Source organism: Anas acuta, chromosome 4, assembly GCF_963932015.1.
Source record: "Anas acuta chromosome 4, bAnaAcu1.1, whole genome shotgun sequence".
NCBI lineage: Eukaryota > Metazoa > Chordata > Aves > Anseriformes > Anatidae > Anas > Anas acuta.
This window is the reverse complement of record NC_088982.1, coordinates 17,628,315-17,648,565: the sequence shown is the minus strand read 5'-3', so window position 1 is coordinate 17,648,565 and position 20,251 is coordinate 17,628,315. Positions and strand designations below refer to the sequence as shown.

The 20,251-nt window shown below is 35.8% G+C and overlaps 1 protein-coding gene across 9 annotated transcripts in view; it reads left to right on the top strand.

The window, feature by feature from the left end:
• KCNIP4 (potassium voltage-gated channel interacting protein 4) overlaps positions 1 to 20,251 on the top strand; it is a 431,453-nt gene that overhangs the window by 224,893 nt on the left and 186,309 nt on the right. For 2 of the 9 annotated variants that reach the window (XM_068680018.1, XM_068680019.1), the window contains exon 2: positions 474 to 569. The exons of the other annotated variants lie outside the window; for them this stretch is intronic. The gene's annotated coding sequence lies outside the window, so the exon portion shown is untranslated. The remainder of the gene's footprint in view (positions 1 to 473; positions 570 to 20,251) is intronic. 9 annotated transcript variants of the gene reach the window in all.

Sequence of the window (20,251 nt, the reverse complement as noted above, 5' to 3'; positions counted from 1 at the left end):
ATGTTCTGTCTCAAATATTGAAGAAATGTGAAGAAATATGTATGTTCAAATCTTCCTGTAAGATAGCATTTGAGTACAGTGTATATACTTATGCCTGTGAAAAGGGGAACTTTGTTGACTGAGAGATTGTGGTTTCATGTGTTAACGAATGAGAATATAAGCAAAATTTGCTCTTATGAAAAGGTCTGAAAATGCTATTTGTGTAACCCTTTCAAGAAATGCAGTCATTTCTTCAAGTGATTTGAAATAGGGAAGTTCACTCAAAGGTTTCTGTGTGTTGCTGTGTCAGATAGACTTGCTAGTGCTAATTACAGAATCCGAAAGCCCTGCAGGCACTCACAAAAAATGTGTTATCAAGTGCATTTTACAAAGAATGTATATATGCATTGGAGTGTGTTACGCTGAGTTGAAATGACAAGAGAAATTCCCTTTGAATGCATTAACTTCTGCTTTTCTTTTTGTTTTGTGTTCAGTTGTAAATAGAAGTGTCAATCAACTTGAGAAATGTAATAAGTTACCTGGTTACCTGCAGCATTAGAGGTTGTGGAGATTCTGCCCCCAAAAAAAAGGTATTTACTTCCTAGGTTGGTTGGCAGGTCTCTGTGTTCTTTTGAGCTTCACACGCAGTCCAGTTCCTTGGTAAAATTTAGCACTTGATTGTTGTCTATGCTTGTTTTTATGGCTGGGGAAGGTGATAATGGGAAGGCAATTAGAAATATAGTGGAGCTGCCTGTAAGTGATTGTTAGAGTTCTGTAAGAAATAAGTTTATCATGCAGCTGCCTATTTTGTCTGCCTCGGTATAATAATATTAATAAACCACAAAACTGTTAGTATACATGTATATGAAATCTTAAAGTTTATTTCTTCCTAGCGCAGTACAGTTTTCCATCATGTCAGCCAATGGAAATCACAAGAAGGTGTATATTCTTCTGTGATATTCAAATGGTATAAATGAGATAAAAGACGTGTGAAAATCCAGTAATAGATATAAACAATAATGTATGAAAGTGGGCATTAGATACCTAGCACAAACTTATGGGTTCATTTGCTCATAGTTCAGGAACAGTGCAGGTTTATTCCCCAGGTATTTCTTAACCTTGTGAATTAAAGATCTGAACTATTCACAATAAAAAAAAATAAATAGATTTATGCATTTTTCCTGGGGAAAAAAATTGTTTTAAGAATTCCATCCATAATGAAAAGTGCATGAATCATAAAACTGTGCAAATGTTATGCTTTTAAGTAAAATGTTAAGAAAAAACTGAATTTTACAAGTGTACTCAGAATATCTATATGCTTTTTTTTCTTCTCTCAAAGGTTAGTGTGTCCCAATTAAATGTTTTTGCATGCTTCATACAAATACATACTTGTTTTACATACTTGTGGCATATGAAACATATGCTACATCTATCTAAAAATCATCTGTAGATTCAGTAATGATCTATAATTCACTGCACCCAAAACAGTATGCTGAACTCTCTAAAGTATACTGAAGCATAGGTAGAGATCTGAGTTTCAGAATTGTCCCTATCTAAATCCTTACCAAAAGCTTGAACCTAGCCTTTTTTTCTTTCCACATTGGTCTGTTGTGATTCTGAATGTTGTGAACCACCTCCACATATAATTTGAAAAACTCAAGTGCAATTTATGTAAATCAATAGCAAAACCACATTTTTCTCATTGTAGTCTTTTAATAACTACTATGTATAATATTCTTTCTTCATAGTGTTTAATGTAAACTATATGTATAATAATAGTATGCAAAGACAATGATGAAAATAATATCTTCAGAATAAATATTATATATATTTGCTAATATTTATTTCCTAATGCACTGCACTCACTTAGGTAACAGCATGTTTTCCGTGGTTTTGCCCAGTTGCCTTCAAGCACCAAGTGATTCTGTTATTGTAGTAGAAGTATTTTGAAATAGATGCTTTTAATATTGTATGACAGCTTCTAAAGTGATAAGTAGCAGAACAGATTTATACACTTCTGTAGGTTCTGGGTTGCAGGGACTTTATCTGTAGATTAAGTATTATTTTATGATGTATTGCAATTACTTAGGTAACTGTGCTTTCTGTGTTTTTTCTCAGTTGCCTTTAGCTGCTGAGTGGTTCTGCTGTTATTATAAAAGTGTTTTCAAATAGATGTTTTTAATATTGTATGACAGCTTTTAAAGTGATAAGTAGCAGAAAAGATTTATTCACTCTCATTGGTTGTGGATTGTGCAGATGTTCTATTTAACTCTTAGCAAATTGTTATGTCTTCCTTAATAAAGTCTATATTGTTTTAAATGTAAACTTGTTAGATGTAATGAGGAAACTTAGCAAGAAGAGTTTGTAGATGGAAATTTAAAATCAATTACTTTTCTTCTTGTATGAAAAGTTTTTCCAAAAATCATTCAAAATTAAAATTAGATTTGTCTTGTGCTGAGGGTCCCAGACCTGGCTGCAGTACTCCAAGTGGAAGCTCACAAGGGCAGATCAAAGGGGGTCAATCCTCTCCCTTGACCTGCTGCCCACTCTTCTGTTGATGTGGCTGGCTTTCTGGGCTGCAAACATCCACTGTTCGCTCATGTCATCCACCAGAAACTCCAAGTTCTTCTCTGCAGTACTGTTCTCAATGAGATCTCCCAGTCTGCTCATGTCTAGGATTGCCCTGAGCCAAGCCCCTTGCACTTGGCCTTGTTGAACCTCATTAGGTTCATATGGTCCCACTTTTCTAGCTTGTCCAGATCTTGTTGGATGGCATGCTTTCCTTCTGGTGTATTGACTGCACCACTCAGCTTGGAGTCATTTGCAAGCTTGCTGAGGGTGCACTCAATCCTATTGTCTATGTCACTGATACAGATATTAAACAGCACTGTTCCCAAGACAGATCCCTGAGGGACAGCCCTCATCATTGGCCACCACTGCAACCCTCTGGGTGTGGCCACACAGCCAATTCTTTATTCACCGAATAGTCCGCATTTCAAATTGGTCTTTTTGCGATCTGAAGATCATGTGGGACTGTGTGACCTTGCAAAAGGCCAAACAGACTGACTGGTGTCATCTACCAAGCTACTCTTCCTCAATGTAAGCATTGAAACCAGTACCACTGGGGATAAGGTTCAGAGAAGAAATGTAAAGAATATAAGTGATTCAGAATATTTATATAAAAATATTGTTTGTTAAGAAATACTTTCATAGCAAGTAGTACCTCTAACAGGAAAAAAAAAGTCATAGTAGTAGTCATACATGCTTCTGTGAAATGTGTGTTCTGAGTGTCTGTTTTTCATATCTAATATGATAATATCAAGATTAGTGTCTAAAAAAGCTTTCTTAGGAGCCCCAAGGGTGGCATTAGTAGAACTTTTCAGATAAAATTGCTATAATTTAGTTAAATTACTGAAAAACTTGATTCCTCCAAAATGTCAAAGCAGCTTCTAATCCCATTTTTATTGTGATGGCTACTGACAACTTCCAGTTGAGCATCTGGGAAGCAGAGGAAAGCCACAGAGACACAAGGAGTTGCTTGTGATATTTACAACTGTTTTTGACAGACTGTAAGTGGAAATGACACTAGAGTTACTTGTGATTGTTCTGAAACTAGCACCCAGTTAAGTTGTTTTTGATCTAGTTTATGATCTGCTAGGAATTTCTGTGCTTCCACAGTGATGTCACCCTCCAAAGTGATATCTGTGGATGGAAATGGAGGAATATTAATTTCAGAGCATTCATTATCACTAGCTTCATACAGAAACAGTTTGTAGTAAGTGTATGGGGTCAGACAAAGATCTATGTGTGACTCTTTCTTCTTGATGTCAAAGAAAGTTATGTACAGAATTGTGAAATTTGAAACCGACCATGGACCAATATGTGAAAAGATTAGACAGAGCTGACAGTGTGCAAAAGAAAAAAGATGATAAAAACTTTAATATTAGGAATTTCATCCATTCCTTAGAAGTAATCTGTTCAATTAAGTCTCCATATATAAAAAGATAAATTGAATCAAGACAGCTGTTAAAACAACTACTCAGATGTGGATGGGTGAATAGTAGATAGAAATCTTCAACATAGAACTCCAGTGAAGTTTTCCTTGATTAAATATTTCTGCTCAAACAGCACTACCATGTCATTTGTAGATGGTGGCAAGCTGTCTTCCATACTAGAAGCCTCAAGTTCTGGTTGCAGCATCAAAAAACAGAACTGTGCAAGCAAGCTTGCTAACCAAAGCAGTTTTAATAGGTGCCTTCTTTAAAGCAGTGTCTGCTTTAAAGCAGTCCAATGTCTCTGAATCATCTTCTGAAGGCTGATCCATTGTTGCTGAAAAGTGTTCTGAGTGTTCCCAGGTCAGTATCTGCTGAAGAGATGCTTTTCTTGGGACTAATTTTCACTCATGGGCTTGTTCAGTGCTTTACATCCACAGAGGTCAAAAGTAAGCAAATACTGTAACTGCAAGTGAAAGGCAGACGTCAAAGGAATTAGTGAATAAAGAATGCTATGCTCCACGTTACAATACAACACCTTTTACAAACTTATGAGTTTATAAATAACCTTTTTTAAAATAATAATAATAATATAATAATAAAAGATCAGAAATACTAGACCCAAGCAAAGAGTTAATCAGAGGACTCTCAACTTTCCTGTGATGAATAGTTGTGATGCATTTTATGAACACAAGGGTCTCGCTTCTGTTTCAGTTTTGTTATTATTTATATCATATAGAATGGGATTTTGCAAAAGTGTAAGTTGCCTCATTTGCTATAGAATGGAAGACTACTAAAACCTTATTGCTCATTTTTACTCTTTTGCAACTTTAGATAATAACCCCACAGAATTTATGGGATTAACGTGGGTATGAGAAAGTCCTGTGATTTTGGTCTGCTTTATCTCCCCCAGGGAGACAACTTCTGATATTTACTTTCCCTATTTCCTACTGGCTACTCAATATAGAATTTGTATTATGAAAGTATCTGTACTTCTTTTATTTATTTAATTTAAATAGGTAAATTTGACATTCCTACTGTCAAAGATCCACCATAAGCAAAATAAAAGCATATACAGCACAGTGTTTGCCTATCACTATAAATGCCTTGATTTTTACTTATTCTCTACAAGGTTCAATTCCCTTTTAATGAAAATCTATAGATGCCCTCTAGAAACAGTTATTGACTCTCTCTCACTCTCCTTTTTTTTTTTTTTTTTTTTTTTCTGGCCTGTATATTAGCTAAGAGTGGGTGGTACAAATTGAAAAGTGCATACCATATCCATTCATCTGGGTCAATTATATTCTCAAATTAAGAGAGTTACAAGATTTTTCTAAGACTAGGTGGAATGAATCCAGAACCTAGATGTGTTCTGAGGATGACAAAAGACAACAGTTAAATCACTTTGTTTCACAACTTCCCTTTTTTGACATTGTTAAAAACAGTGTCCAATGCCAGTTTTCCCCCTATCTTCACCTACTGATTTATACATATATATTTTTCTCTGAATCACTCACAGATTTACACTCCATTTTAAGTAAGTTATCTAAGTTTTCTAGCCATTAGCTCTGTGTCAGTCAGAAAGACCAACTAAACCTACTATACCAACTAAACTTTTTCTTCGTTAAGTTACAAGCAATTGTATATCTTCTTAAGAGTACAAGGAAGATCTTGTGGTCATAGTGTTGTTTTTAATAGGAGAGCTTTTTCCTTTAGTTATCTGACCTATTTCTCTGGTAGCTGTCAATGAATTTTTCAGCACCTGGTAGGAAATTCTGTCCAGCCAGACTAAATGCTGCCTGAATCTAATGAAGCAGATGATTTAATCAGATAAAACACCTCTGGTTTTTGCCTTAAAATCATTGGTGGTGATGACCAAATATAAGGATAAGCATTTCTGTGCATGCATATGGTGCGAAGGGAGATGAAATATTCTGGAGCAAGTCCTAATGATCCAGAACCCGAACCTGTAGGATATTCTTTTAAAGAAGAAGAAAAAGAAGAGTTATTTGCAGTATGTAAGGAGTGTCACACCTCACAGTTAGTAGGACACTTGTAAAAAGAGATGCCTTTTGGACCACTAACAATATCCATACCACTGTCTCCCTGGTTTAGCACAAATGAATAATTGGTAATAAACTTCTTCTTGTAGAAATTATTCCTTCAAGAATGCATTTTTGTCTGCTTAACCTATCCAATTTACATATGTTCTTGTAAACAGCACCTACGCTTTTGGATACTTCATCTCACAGGTTCAGGTTGTGCCTATATTACAGGATTGTCAAAACCTTGTCATTACTGAGATTAGCATTTTCTTGAAAAACAGTCTGATTCCACTAATGCATTATAAGAGCACTTTATATTAAAACTTTCTTATTACCTAGTTTACAAATATTTCAAAGCTAATGTAATACATTTCAAGGTTAATTGCTACTATTATCTCCATTTAGAAAACCTTCTGCTCTCTCTTGTATAGAAGATTATTATACAAATATGCATTTAAATCTGCTTTATGTATTAGGAACGTTGCAACATTTTTTTCCAAAACTTTCTTTAGGATCTTGACTGGTAAGGGAGGACGGCATGGCACTGCAGTGTGGCCCAAAAGTAAACTCTTCTCTCCTCTCACCCTTCTTTTCAAAAAGTCTTTTCAGAAGATCAGTCATTCATCCTGCAGCTCATGTTATTTCTTGCTTACCAGGCCCATTTTCTTAGGGAATTTGTTAGGATTCCAAATTCAGAGAACAAGTCATCTACAGGCTGGTATGTTCTTTTAGCATCAGAAGCTCCTACGCAATCAGCCGTATTTATGACTTTGCCCTTATCAATTGATGGAGTGCCTGTAGGTCACCAGGAAAGGCAACTGCTGCTAGCAGAAGAAATCACCTACATGCAGGCACTTCTTGCCCATGTCTCAGAAGCTTTCAGGACTAACAGAACCAAGAAACAGCCTGCCTAAATTTCTCTGGTGGTGGAACTTAATGGCTATGCTTAAAAAGCAGGAAGAGCTCAATCTTGTACTGCGTGTACAATGAGCCTGATATTTCTGGAAAGTCCAATTTGTGCAGATAAACCATAATGTCCATGTGTAATTCTGTTCATTTGTTGGATAAGACCAAATTCTGCCACTTCAAGAGGGTGTGTAGTGTGCCCACCTGGAAAAAAAAAATCTATAATCTGTATTAGGTCCTTGAGTATTTTCTTGTTAAAAGGAACTTTTTTCTCACTCTGTGTCAAATTGTATTTAGCTGTAGGTTATGCATGTTAAATATTTAAAATATATTAATGTGCCATCTGAGTTACCTCCTTTGAAGTCTGAGATTTAAACTTATGTTCATAAGACCATAAAAAAAAGTACATGGTCTCTCAGAAAAATGTCTGCCACTGACCACCTAGCAAGATCTCTTGCTAGGGATATAACAGCTGTATTGGAGGTCTGGCTTGCTTCATTTGTGACTTACAGCTGGTGGTAAAAGGCATTTTATACAGCTTGAATTTTCTATATTCTTAATATGTTTGAGTGAACAAAAGTAGTATGTTCATTATGTATATTTCATGCAATATCAATCTAGATTGTATAATTAATTTTGAGTTTAAGAATTCTAAAACTTCTTTTACAAATAAAAGTTCTACTGTTACCCAAATGTGGCAAAGAAAATGCCATGCCTATGATTTGGGATTTGAAGACAAGTTAGAACTCTTTCCCTTTTATTTATCATGACAAAGTTCAGAGTTCACATTCAGGTCAATTTTAAAGCCAGATAAGAGTTTTGAGTTGAATCAAGTTACCAGTATATTATTGTCTTTAACAGTAAAGAAGTAAACAGTAAAGAAGGCAGAATGTTGTGTTGAAATTGTTGTTTAGCAAGTTGAGATATAATCAAATGTAGTAAATTTCCCTACAATCAAAATTGTTCTAATAGCTCAATAACAATAAAAATGTCATTAAAACAGGAAGGAATTCTTAATCTGCTCAGGTGTTGATGTCACCTTTAAATTATCATTCCCCCCCAAAAAAATGCAATATTCTGCTTAAATTCATACATTAAATGCTACTTATTTTTCTCTTTGCATGCTTACTGAATTCTATCAGGACAAATTATGTGCTATTCCATTCATGAATGTTAGAATTCTTTTGATTGAGCTAATAATTAATAGACCTAAAATATTTGAAAAGAAATCTCTCTACAAAAACATCTCAGTTAGATTGTGGTTTTTTTTTGTTTGTTTTTTTTTTTTTTTTTTGGTGGTGGTGGTGTTTTGTTTTTTTTTTTAATGCCATTAGGTCATTATGACTTTTTTTGACAAGCTGGTCCAGTGTTTAATTACTTCAAATGCTGGAAATGATATATCTGCTTTTGGCTTCTGTTGCTGTTCAGCTCAAGGTCTAGGTATGTAATATCTTTGCCTACTCTTTGGTGGATAGTATGTAGCATCAGATATCTTAATCTGTTTCTTTTAGAGACTAAGTAAGTAACTCTTTTAGCTTTTTAACTCTTTGTTTTCCAGATTCAAAATATTTTCTGTGGTTCTTATCTGAATATATTTCAGTTCTTATAAATTTCTTGGAGTTTATAAAGAACCAAGGAACATTGTTATAAAGTACAATCTTTGGATACAGGATTGACACATCTACTCTTGTCCTCCTTGCTCCTAAGCATTCAAGAATCAAACTCTTATCAAATTTATTTATTTATTTATTTATTTTCCCTGAAACTTTTGTGACATCTGGAAGCACCCTTAGTGATTCTATATCCACTTAGAATTTTCATTTGAATTTCAGAACAAGAAAGGCATTTGCAGTTGTACTTAAGGGTCACGTCCTCTGAACTTCACTTCTGCTATCTCTGTACAGATACTGGTGTCAAGAGCTGTATACAAAAGGATGTGTAAATACTATACAGTAAACAAACAACTGTTCTTTCTTTGGGTTCTTTCTCTTTTATTTTATTTTTTCCTGTTAAAGCTCAATGTCCTTTGGATATTGAAAGTATCCCCAAAATAGAACTGTCACAGTCAAAACAGACTCAGCTTGTGGAAGACTAATTTAATTTATTGCCAGATGATAACAGAGTATGATCATGTGGATGGAGGAGGGGAACAAACAAACACAAAGCCCTCCAGGTCTTCTTGTGTGTAACAAGTGATACACTTTGGAAAATTTCCCTTTTTATGTTTCTACCTCCTTAGAACCCTTTAGCTAATTAGCCAGTTTCTTTTAACATACTCAAAGGCATGGCTTTGCATTAAGCAAATGAATACATGTAGAGCACATCTGGAGATCCTAGGAAGAATGTCTGTGGAGTAGGGTGGTCTTAGGAACTGTCGATATCCAGAAACCCTATAGCTTACTACCACCAGTAAAATATAATAATAATGATGATAATAATAATAACACCAGGACTTCCCTTAAAATTTCATACCTTCTAAGTGGACTTTCTGAGAAACAGATCTCCACAGATGACCTGTTGCTGACAGGTCTATTTCAGAAAGAAAGAATGTGTGCTGAAAATATGAAAAGGCTACCAAAAAAAAAAAAAAAAAGTAGCAATAACTAATTATACCAGTAATACTAGTATACCAGTATACTAGTAACTCTGGAGTTACTAGTTTAACTCCAAAATACAGCATTCTAACAAAGTCTCAGGGCATGCAATTGTCTTATAAAGCTCATGCAATTTTCATAATATTTTATCATAAAGTTTGTTGTTTGTTTTTAATAAGAACTTCTAAGGGCTCCATTGTGTACAGCAGTAATTTATTTCCGGTATATCTATTTAGAAGTAACTGCCTAGTGTTTACAAGAAAAAAGATTTTTTTTTTATCTTTTTTCCTGGTGTGCCTGGTGTGCAAGTGATGTATAATGCATGATAAAAGTACTGCTTTATAAAGGAGTGTCCTTCATGTTAGAGCCTAACACATAATTATCCATTACAGTAATTGAAATGCAATTGCTGGACTTCATCTTACAGTCTTCCTCTGTTACATAACAATCACATTTGGTTTTTAATTGCAATTTTCTTCTGTCTTCTTTCAGCACAATCATTGTATCTCTTGTTCCCATCATCTCATTTTGGGCTGTTTTTTTACCCTAAAGCACATATCTTTTTTTTTCTCCAGCTTACTCTAACTGATAATTAGCTTCCCCCCACCAAGATTCAGAAAGCTTGCAGAATAAACCAGTTTGTAATCTGTCTCTTATTTTCATAGTCATTATAATTGTGAAAATACATCTCTGTCTTCCTAGCAAGTTTCTTCAGCTGCATTTGTCATGCAGAAAGGATCCTCCCATGGAGGTTTTCTAAAATGCAGCACAATTTTGGTTCTAAACAATACATGAGTATCTTCAGGAAAATAAAATTTAAAAAAATGACTTCAATACATGTGGTTAAAACAAGTATAACATATTTTCTTCTTAAGCATTTCAGTTCTAGGCTGCAGAAAAAGTCACTCTGTTCTCTGTAGCAGTAATAGCAGCATTTTAAAACTGTAAATTATTTTAGTATTAGTTATTGTCAACCTGGAGTTTGTGTATTTGAAGATGACTGGATGGAGAGGGGAAAGTAACAACCAAAAAAGCAGACATTTTAGTATCTTGAATTTTCGGTGGATAAATGCATATTTTCTGTAATAAAAAGCAGTTTGGCTAAATCCTTTGGCAAATTTAGTCTGATATTCAGTACATCCTGTGATTATTTCCTTGCTGTGCTTTATTGATGACTCTAAGTTTGAAACGAAGAGCTTTATACTCATCTCAAGTTTTAATGTGAAAGGAAAAAAACATGATTTAACGTGATGGTATGAAATATTGGAGTGGTAAAATGCATACCAAAGTCATACTTTGATAATCTCAAGTGTTTGTACCTGCATTGTCAGAACAGAACTCTGGAAAGTAGAGACTCATTCATATAAAGATTTGTGTGTGTATGTATACACACAGATATAAAGATATATATACACACATATAAAGATGTGTGTATGCATATATACACATACATAAAAAAAAATTCCTACATTTTGAATTCATTCATGTTAACTCTTTGTATAGTTTGTTACTTTTCTGAGGATAGCAAAATTTCTAGATATTATGGATATTTTCTTCTTATTCTTTATTTTTTGCATTCAGTGGTGAACTATAGAATAACACATTTCTATGGGGGAGAGGGGGAGAATTCAATATGACCCTAAAGGATTTCTTCCGTTAAAGGTTTATAGATAAAGGTTTTCAATATTTGCATGAGGAAAAAAATGGTATTTCAAACATTACAGGCATTTAAGTTATTTGGTAGGAGGTACATAATGTTAAAAATGTTGAACAAAGTACTTGTCAAATTGAGATCTTCATACATCATTGTCTAATAATATGTTTAAAATGTATATTTACTATGCCAGTATTTGCTAAATGAAATATATTTATATAAAAGAGTAAAAAAATATTATAGTTCGTGTCAGTTTGACATTTTGTGATTTGTTAACATAGAAACTATGCAAGTTGCTATTTTGGAGCTATAGTCTGAGGCTGAAACTGCTGTACTGAGTCTAGAAAAAAATAAGTCTCAGGGGCTTCTGAGTCATATATCAAGAAAAATAATTAAAAAAAACCTTGTATCATTAATTGTTGTGGTGCAGTTCTCCATGGGCTTTTTATGTGGGGTATTGAATATAAAATGTATTCTGGAAATCAATCAGAAGGTTCATCTTAAATCTTAACCCAGTGTATCTTTCATATGGGTTTAGGAAAAGGCTGTAGGAAATTGTTGCTACAGATTGGGAACATCCAAATAAATAAATAAAAGGGAAGGATCATCTTTCATTTAAAGAAATCTGTTGCTTTGGAAAGGAAGCATCAATACCCTCATAAGGAGGGAAAAGGAGGAAAGGGAAAGGTGATTACAGAAACACGAAGCTCATAGTGCCCTTTCAGAATAGAATAGAATAGTTCACCTAGGAGGGACCTTCAAAGATCATCTAGATCATTCCCAACTGCCAGCCATATACAAAAGTTAAAGCATATTAATGAGGTCTTTATCCAAATGCCTCTTGAACACTGACAGGCATGGGGCATCAGCCACCTCCCTAGGAGGTTTGACCACCCTGATGTTAAAGAAATTTCTCCTAATGTCTAGTCTGAACCTCCCCTGGCACAGTTTTGTGCCATTCCCTGGCATTTTCAATTAAAAAGTTACAAATTTAGAAATAAGTGAATAAGAGTTAAAAATGTCTTGCTGACAGGCTATCTGCTTTGCTATTAAGAATAGGAGAGAGCAGGGTAGTTCATCAGGAAGCTCTCAATGAATAATATGTACATAGATGGTTCCAACAAACGCAACCTTGTTACCATTGAAGGTGGGATGCCTTATTGTGTTTTCATGTATGTAATTTAGGGTAGTTTTTGCAGAAAAGAGAGATAAGAGCCAGCAGACCAAAAGTCAATAGATGGATCTTTTTTATTATTATCATTTATTTGTTTATATTTTTATAAATAATATCTGGGTCCAGTTAGCCAAGTATGGGATCTATAGTAAAGTGCAGCAGCAGAATGCATAATTATTTGTTAATAGCTTTTGGTCCTTTTCTTACAGAATTTCTGGTGGTGAAGTAAATTTTATGTAATTTTGTGCAGTGGGGGGTAATATAAAACAGAGAAAAAGCAGCGAAGTATTAAAAGAAAAACCTATAGAGTTTAGTTTCCTATATATGTTCACAATGAAGGCTTTTAAATAGCATCCTAATAATAAATGGCTTAGAATTCAGTTTATTCAAAAATATATTTTATCTTTGTTTTATCTTTGTTTCATCTTTTTTTTTTTTTCCCCTGTCTTTATGGAAAAGCATGTGAAATTGTGCATGCATGAGGGTAGGAAACAAATTCTTGAAAGAACTGGCAAAGAATCAGTTTTTATTCTCCCTGTGAGGCTAGCCATAGAATGGGAACATACCAAATGAGTGAATTACGTTTGTTTTGGTATGGTTTTTCTACAGTGTACCAATTTCTGAGGCACAGTTTTCCATTAAAGGCCTTTACACTAGTACCACTCATTTGAATGGTGAACTCACTTTACAGAAACAGCATCAGATGCATATGTATGCATTATTTATCAACTACAGCATTTGGTTTGTAACATCAGCTCTCCACATCCAGCTTGGATGTGAGTTTTAATCAAGCATTTGTGCTGAAGGTTGATTATTTGTAAATCAGTGCCAATAAACCTGAGCCTGACACATGAAAATGGCTATTTTTAGAATCAGAGACTGTCAATGTTAAGGTAGAATTAGAATTCCCGAGCTCAACTGCTAGACGGTTGAACTGCAAAGACATTTCTACCTGTACAGGATTGATTTTGCTGTTTATGCAGAGCATCATTTTGCAGTCAGTAACAGCAAGTTTTTAATTTTTAATTTCTTTTACCTTTACTCATTACAGAAATCATGAAGTGCCTAGTGAAAGATGGAGTACCGGAGAAAATATAGTCAAATATGCCATAGTATGATGGACTAACTGAGATTATGTTATAAATCTGACACAAATTGAATGGGTGAATAGGATTTCCTTTTGCTCTTTTGTAAACTGAAGCTGGATCTCCCCCAGTTTCTCTCAAAACTGACAGGCTGTTATACTTTTTTTCTCACTTTTGGGATAACTGTGAAAGTGATAATTATCACTGCACTGTAGAATGGTTTTCATTTGAAATTCAAACTTTATAACTAAAAACCATATTTTATAGGTCTATAAAAAAAAAAAAAAAGAAAGAAAAGGTGAGTCTAGTTCTTTACTCCTTATAAGAAAATTAGTATTTTGTAGGGGCAATGATACCTCTGCATTAGTGACATACAATAGTGAAAGCCTATAAAAACATAAAAGCCGCATATCTGAAACGTGGGCTAAACATTTATAGGATGAACAGGAAATTAAAAGCTATGCAAAAGAAAAATAAAGATTCTTTAGAAGATTAGACTGGAATAATGTTTCCTGCTGCTCTTTAACATCAACAACTAAATTTAAAAAGTCATCAAAAAACAAAAGAAAAAATCTCTATTTTCAGAAATCAGTGTGTTACCACGCTGGTAGCCCCCTCCTCAAATCCACCTGCTTACCTTTGATAGTGAAACTTCCTCATAGTGTATTTTTTCTAAAGGAAAACTGGGATTACAACATTTCTTGTAAATCATGGAATAATAGCATGCTTTGGATTGGAAGGGACTTTAAAGACCATCTAATTCCAACCCCACTGCCCTGAGCAGGGACATCTTCCAGTAGACTAGGCTGCTCAAAGCTCCATCCAACCTGGTCTTGAACACCTCCAGTGATGGGCAACCTGTTCCAGTGCCTCACCACCCTCATGGGAAAGAATGTCATCTGAATATTTAATATAAATCTACCCTTTTATAGTTTAAAGCCCCCATCTCTTGTCTATCACTACCCTCTCTGACAAAGAGTCCCTCCCCAGCTTCCCTGTAAGTACTTCACTTTAAGTACTGGAAGGCCATTTTAAGGTCTCCCTTAAGCCTTCTCTTCTCCAGGCTGAGCAACCCCACATCCCTCAGCCTTTCTTCACAGGAGATGTGTTCCAGCCCCTTGATCATCCTTGTGGCCCTCCTCTGGACTCCTTCTAACAGGCCCACATCCTTCTTGTGTTGGGGGCCCCAGAGTTGAATGCAGCACTCCAGATGGGATCTCATGAGAGCAGAGCAGAGGGGCAGAATCACCTCCCTTGCCCTGTTTGTCATGCATTTGATGGATGAGTACTTTTGACAATATAATGATTTTGCATCGGGTTATGCTGCTATTTTACTTGTGCTTTTGTTTGTTCTTCATCAAGAATTTTGTTTAGTTTCCAAGTGAAAAGTAATGACAAAGCAAACCAAAACAAATAAAAAATCCAGAGCCGTGAACAGTGTCGGCACTGGTCCAGGTAATATTGCCAAATTGGCAGTACTTAAGCAGTGTGTTATCTGTCAAGCTATTGCATTTGTTGACCAGCAATTCATTGCTAACCATCTGTTTAAAGGTTTTTCACATCCTGTGGTTATACTTGTTTCGTAGATAATTTTTAAATATGTTAGCAATATGTTACTGACCTGACATGCATTAGAATAAATGAATAGATGAAGCCATATGGTTCTAGCCTAGAAAGTCTTTACAACTGTGTCCCTCATCCATAGCATTTTTGGCGGTAGCTAATTAGGCAGAACTATTAGCCAGAGTCTCTTTAAAGAAAATCAATGGAGCTGAAGTGATTGTAGTGTATTTTCAGTGTATTTGGGCAAAACTCTCAAGAAATGCATAGGCTATATCTTCCTCACTGTCAACAACTTATTTCCATTCACAATATCTTCTAAAGCATCATCTCAGTTAGCTTTCATCTGAACCAAACTTTCTCAAAACTCAAAAGAATTTGCTTCTGTTGGGACTGTCTACCTAGTTAGTGTAATGAGGATGTTCAGAGGTTTGATCTGCTTTTGGAGATATGTTTATATTTCTAAGCTTCAATTTTAAGCAAGCATATCTTCTTGTAGGCAAGTTTAATTATAAAACAAAATTAATTTTGGAGAATATATTAATAAGTAATATTGCCTCCTCAGAGCTTCATCTGATCTGCACTATGACTAGTGGTCAGCTTTGCAGCATGTGTTTCCAGGGGCAACGGCTGAAGAAGCTCATATGAATAAAAGAAGACAACAAGCAAAATACAAAATCCTTTATGAAAATCAGACCACTGCCTTAAAACATATATTTGAAGTGTGCTTATTGACTATCAGAAAGATGAGGAAAAATGCTCATATTCATGACTTGCATTTCACCTTTGATTTTAAAATAAAAGCTTTTGGGGTCTTGGTTTCAATACGGTATTATACCAATTTTATTACCTTGTTTTTCATTTTTATATTTTATTTCAAAGATATGCAAAATATTAATAAATTCATTTTATTAATTTTATTATTAATATAACATACTATACTTACACTTCTACAATGTGTCCCTTACAGTATACAGGAAATAAAACTGTGGAGTTAAATACCAAAATGTGTGATAAATTGATGTCACATTTAAAAGCTAATTACCTTAATTCCAAGTAATCTGGAGATCCTATTACTGAAGCACATTCACAGTTTATGGATGTGAAACAAAAACATAGAAATTTAGAGATAATCTTGAGGTCACAGCAGTTATCTCAAATTGAATAAACAACTAATTGCATTGGTTTATTTACTACAAGAATAGATTACAAATTGAATATTTCACCATTTGGGGGGGGATGACAGACATTATACAAGGTTAAGACCCATAACTTTTAGTTTGTGTTTAATATTTTGCTGCATATAGCCTATTTTAGCATTATTTATTCCTTAATTATTATTTTTTTCCTGTCTCATTTTTTTTGTCTTTTTTTTTTTTTTCCTATGTCTCAACTGCAAGCCAGACAGGGGTATATCGTGGCAACCTTAGTTTTGCATTTTGAAGACAGCTACTGCAGCCCAAAAACCCTCTAGGAATAGGGCACTGCTCTCCCATACTGCAGTCTCATATTTTTAACTGTAGAGTGTATGCTTCTTCCATTAATATAGTTTGTGAGAGGAAGATAACGCTGTTAAAAGCCCATAGTATTATCTCAGTTTTTCTTTAAAGAAAATGATGTGCTTTTTTTTTTTTTTTTTTTTTTAATCAGTGTTAGCATTAAACTGAATTGAAGATAAGGATTAATAGTAAATAGTAAATCTTCCCAAAGCGTTTGACTTAGGAATATAATTTTGTTCCCTGACCCATCCCTTGTCCTTACTTATTTGTAGAATATTCTGCATTTCATTGGTCTGGATAAGGAATGTAGGGCTGAGTAGTTTTGTCACCAGTGATTTTTCTTCTATAAGTAATTGCAGGCACACTAATCATTAAATTTGAGAAGCAGATACACCAGTGCTTATGGAATACATGTCTGCCTCCTCCAGAGCTGGTGGGAAGTCACACACCTGACATGTGACTCACCCTTCTGATGAGGCAGTCAGAAGAAAGAAAATCACACAGTGAGATAGCAGTTGATTATATTTATATAAATGAAGAAGACAGATACAGGTCTTGGCAGGTCTGATTAGCTAAGTGCAGCCAGGTTTTGTCCTGTTGTTTAAATGCCACATCCTCTCATGTGTGTGCTCTGAAGAAAGAAATCACACATTGAAACTTTGAGTTTCTCCTGCTTCATCTGAGTTATTTCTGTTGGTTGCTTCCCCAAACGTACTGGTATGGGAATCCACCCTTTAATCTGTCTGTATTTTGGGACACAGCTGGAAACAGAATGTGTTTCATTTCAGTCTCAGTTCATTCTTGTAATTTTACACGTGACATCTCTATGGATAACTGCCTTTTTTTTAAAGAAGTGTAATTGGTATACTTTTTATCAGGTATTTTCCTGTTCTGTAACATCTGCTTGTATTGCAGCTATCTGCTTTGCTCATCTCATGTCTTCCTATATTCATAGTATTCTGTATTGCTCTTACTCCTTACAATTTTTGTTTCATGCTCCAAACTTTAAAATTGTCCGTGTGTTTGCAACAGCGAGTGTTTTCACTCCAAGCATTCTCTTTAATTTAGAGAATGTTAAAACTTTTAAATCCTTCCTGTTATATATACCTATTATCACAAGGCTCTAGCGGCGTCCCCCAGGGCTCGGTGCTGGGGCCGGTCCTCTTTAACATCTTCATCAATGATCTGGATGACGGCATTGAGTGCACCCTCAGTAAGTTTGCAGATGACACCAAGCTAGGTGCGTGTGTCGATCTGCTCGAGGGTAGGAAGGCTCTGCAGGAGGATCTGGACAGGCTGCACCGATGGGCTGAGGTCAACTGTATGAAGTTCAACAAGGCCAAGTGCCGGGTCCTGCACCTGGGGCGCAATAACCCCAAGCAGAACTACAGGCTGGGAGAGGAATGGTTGGAGAGCTGCCAGGCAGAGAAGGACCTGGGAGTGATGGTGGACAGTCAGCTGAATATGAGCCAGCAGTGTGCTCTGGTGGCCAAGAAGGCCAACGGCATCCTGGCTTGTATCAGAAACACTGTGACCAGCAGGGCTAGGGAGGTGATCGTCCCCCTGTACTCGGCTCTGGTGAGGCCGCACCTCGAGTACTGTGTTCAGTTTTGGGCCCCTCGCTACAAGAAAGACATCGAGGTGCTTGAGCGGGTCCAAAGAAGGGCGACGAAGCTGGTGAGGGGCCTGGAGAGCAAGTCCTACGAGGAGCGGCTGAAGGAGCTGGGCTTGTTCAGCCTAGAGAAGAGGAGGCTCAGGGGTGACCTTATTGCTCTGTATAAGTACATTAAAGGAGGCTGTAGCGAGGTGGGGGTTGGCCTGTTCTCCCATGTGCCTGGTGACAGGACGAGGGGGAATGGGCTAAAGTTACGCCAGGGGAGTTTTAGGTTAGATGTTAGGAAGAATTTCTTTACTGAAAGGGTTGTGAGGCATTGGAACGGGCTGCCCAGGGAGGTGGTGGAGTCACCATCCCTGGAAGTCTTCAAAAGACGTTTAGATGTGGAGCTTAGGGATATGGTTTAGTGGGGACTGTTAGTTTTAGGTCAGAGGTTGGACTCGATGATCTTGAAGTCTCTTCCAACCTAGAAAATTCTGTGTGATTCTGTGTGTGATTTATGGTATATCCAGCAGAAGAATGACTGGTCTCAGTGGAGGGAGGTTTTTCATTCCATGCAGTTCCTCCACCCAGATCCTCCACCTTTATCACTTTGGCTTTCAGCTATCCTTATAATTATATCCTTATAATTGACATACATAAACATTTGCTTAAAGCATGTTAGATTTTGTAGAGACTTTATCTCAGTGGCAAAAATAGTTTAAAAAAATTAGCTATCTAGGTGGCTGACCTACATTAGCGGAAGAATTGTTGATCAATCAAAACAGGTTGTGACTGAGGGTCTTTTCAATAAAGAGTCTAAATCAAGTATATTACTACATTTGTTCCGACATTGACCTGTGTTTTGTCTTTTTTTTTTTTTTCCTGGACTTTAATTACAGGTTAACATTCATTTCTCCTTCATATTGCTCAAGTATTCACTTTATTCTTGTGAAGTTTAGGTAAAATGCCCCCATTTCCTTACAAGGAAAAAACACATATGCTCCTATGATCTGTATGAAGTGCATGTAGACGTCAGCAAATATCTGAGTGCTTTGAGATCCCTCCACTCTTCTATATCTATACTGACTTCACAGTATTAAAATGTGGCACCATAGTAATATGGCAGTTTCACACTGATGGCTGGCTAGATTCCACCATGCTCTCTCATCCCACCTCCTCAAAAGAGCAGGGGGAGAAAACATGATGGGGAAAAAAAAGTCTCGCAGGATGAGATAAGGACAGAGAGATCACTCACTAATTACTGTCATGGGCAAAATGGACTCAGAATGGGGAGATTAATGTAATTTATTACCAACTGCTAGTAACAGACTAGCACAGCTAAAGCATCCACCATCCACTACCTCCTCCCCCCAAAGAGGTTCAGGGGAGTGGGGTTTGTGGTCAGTCCATAATTAATTGTCTCTGATACTCCTTAAATTTATATGGATGGAATGTTATGGTATTCTGGCACTCCTATTTTTGGCAGTTCAAACCCTGGGAGGGTAGTTTTGAGCACTGATTAATTTACTTTTCACACATGATTGTTAGTGCTTTAAAAACAAAAAGGGAAGTGCTCTTGTAGTAGTATGCCCATTTATATATTTGATTTGTGACATGTTTGTGCAACATCAATAGGCCTGACATTAGATTTTAATATTCTTACCAAAATTATTCATAATAACTGATGGCACAGAACTCCTGTTGTACTAAATTTTGGTGCAGTTTTTGCACCAAAAACTTATTTGACCAAAGAGATCTGGACTTAATTTTGTAAACATCTTCCTGGATTGATTCGCCTTTCCCTTCAGACTCTTTGCAATCATTTTATTACTACTTACTAGTTCTTTAATTTCGATCATATTTTCCATGCTCTCCAGAGATGATGATATATTGGTTGGTCAGTTCCAATTATGTTTTCACCCCTCTTGGCAGATCTGATATAGTATCCCAAAAGGAACGTGTAGAAAAATGTTAGTTAAGTGAAAGAACAAGGTCTACATTTCTTTCCAGAAATAACTTCACGTGCACGTTCTCTTTCATCCACATTATTATAAAAAACAAAAATAAAATATAAAGCACTGAACCGTTACAAGTTCTCTGCTGAGCTGACACAAGTCAATACAGTATGCAGGACTGTAATGTATCCAACAGACAAGTCAGGGACAT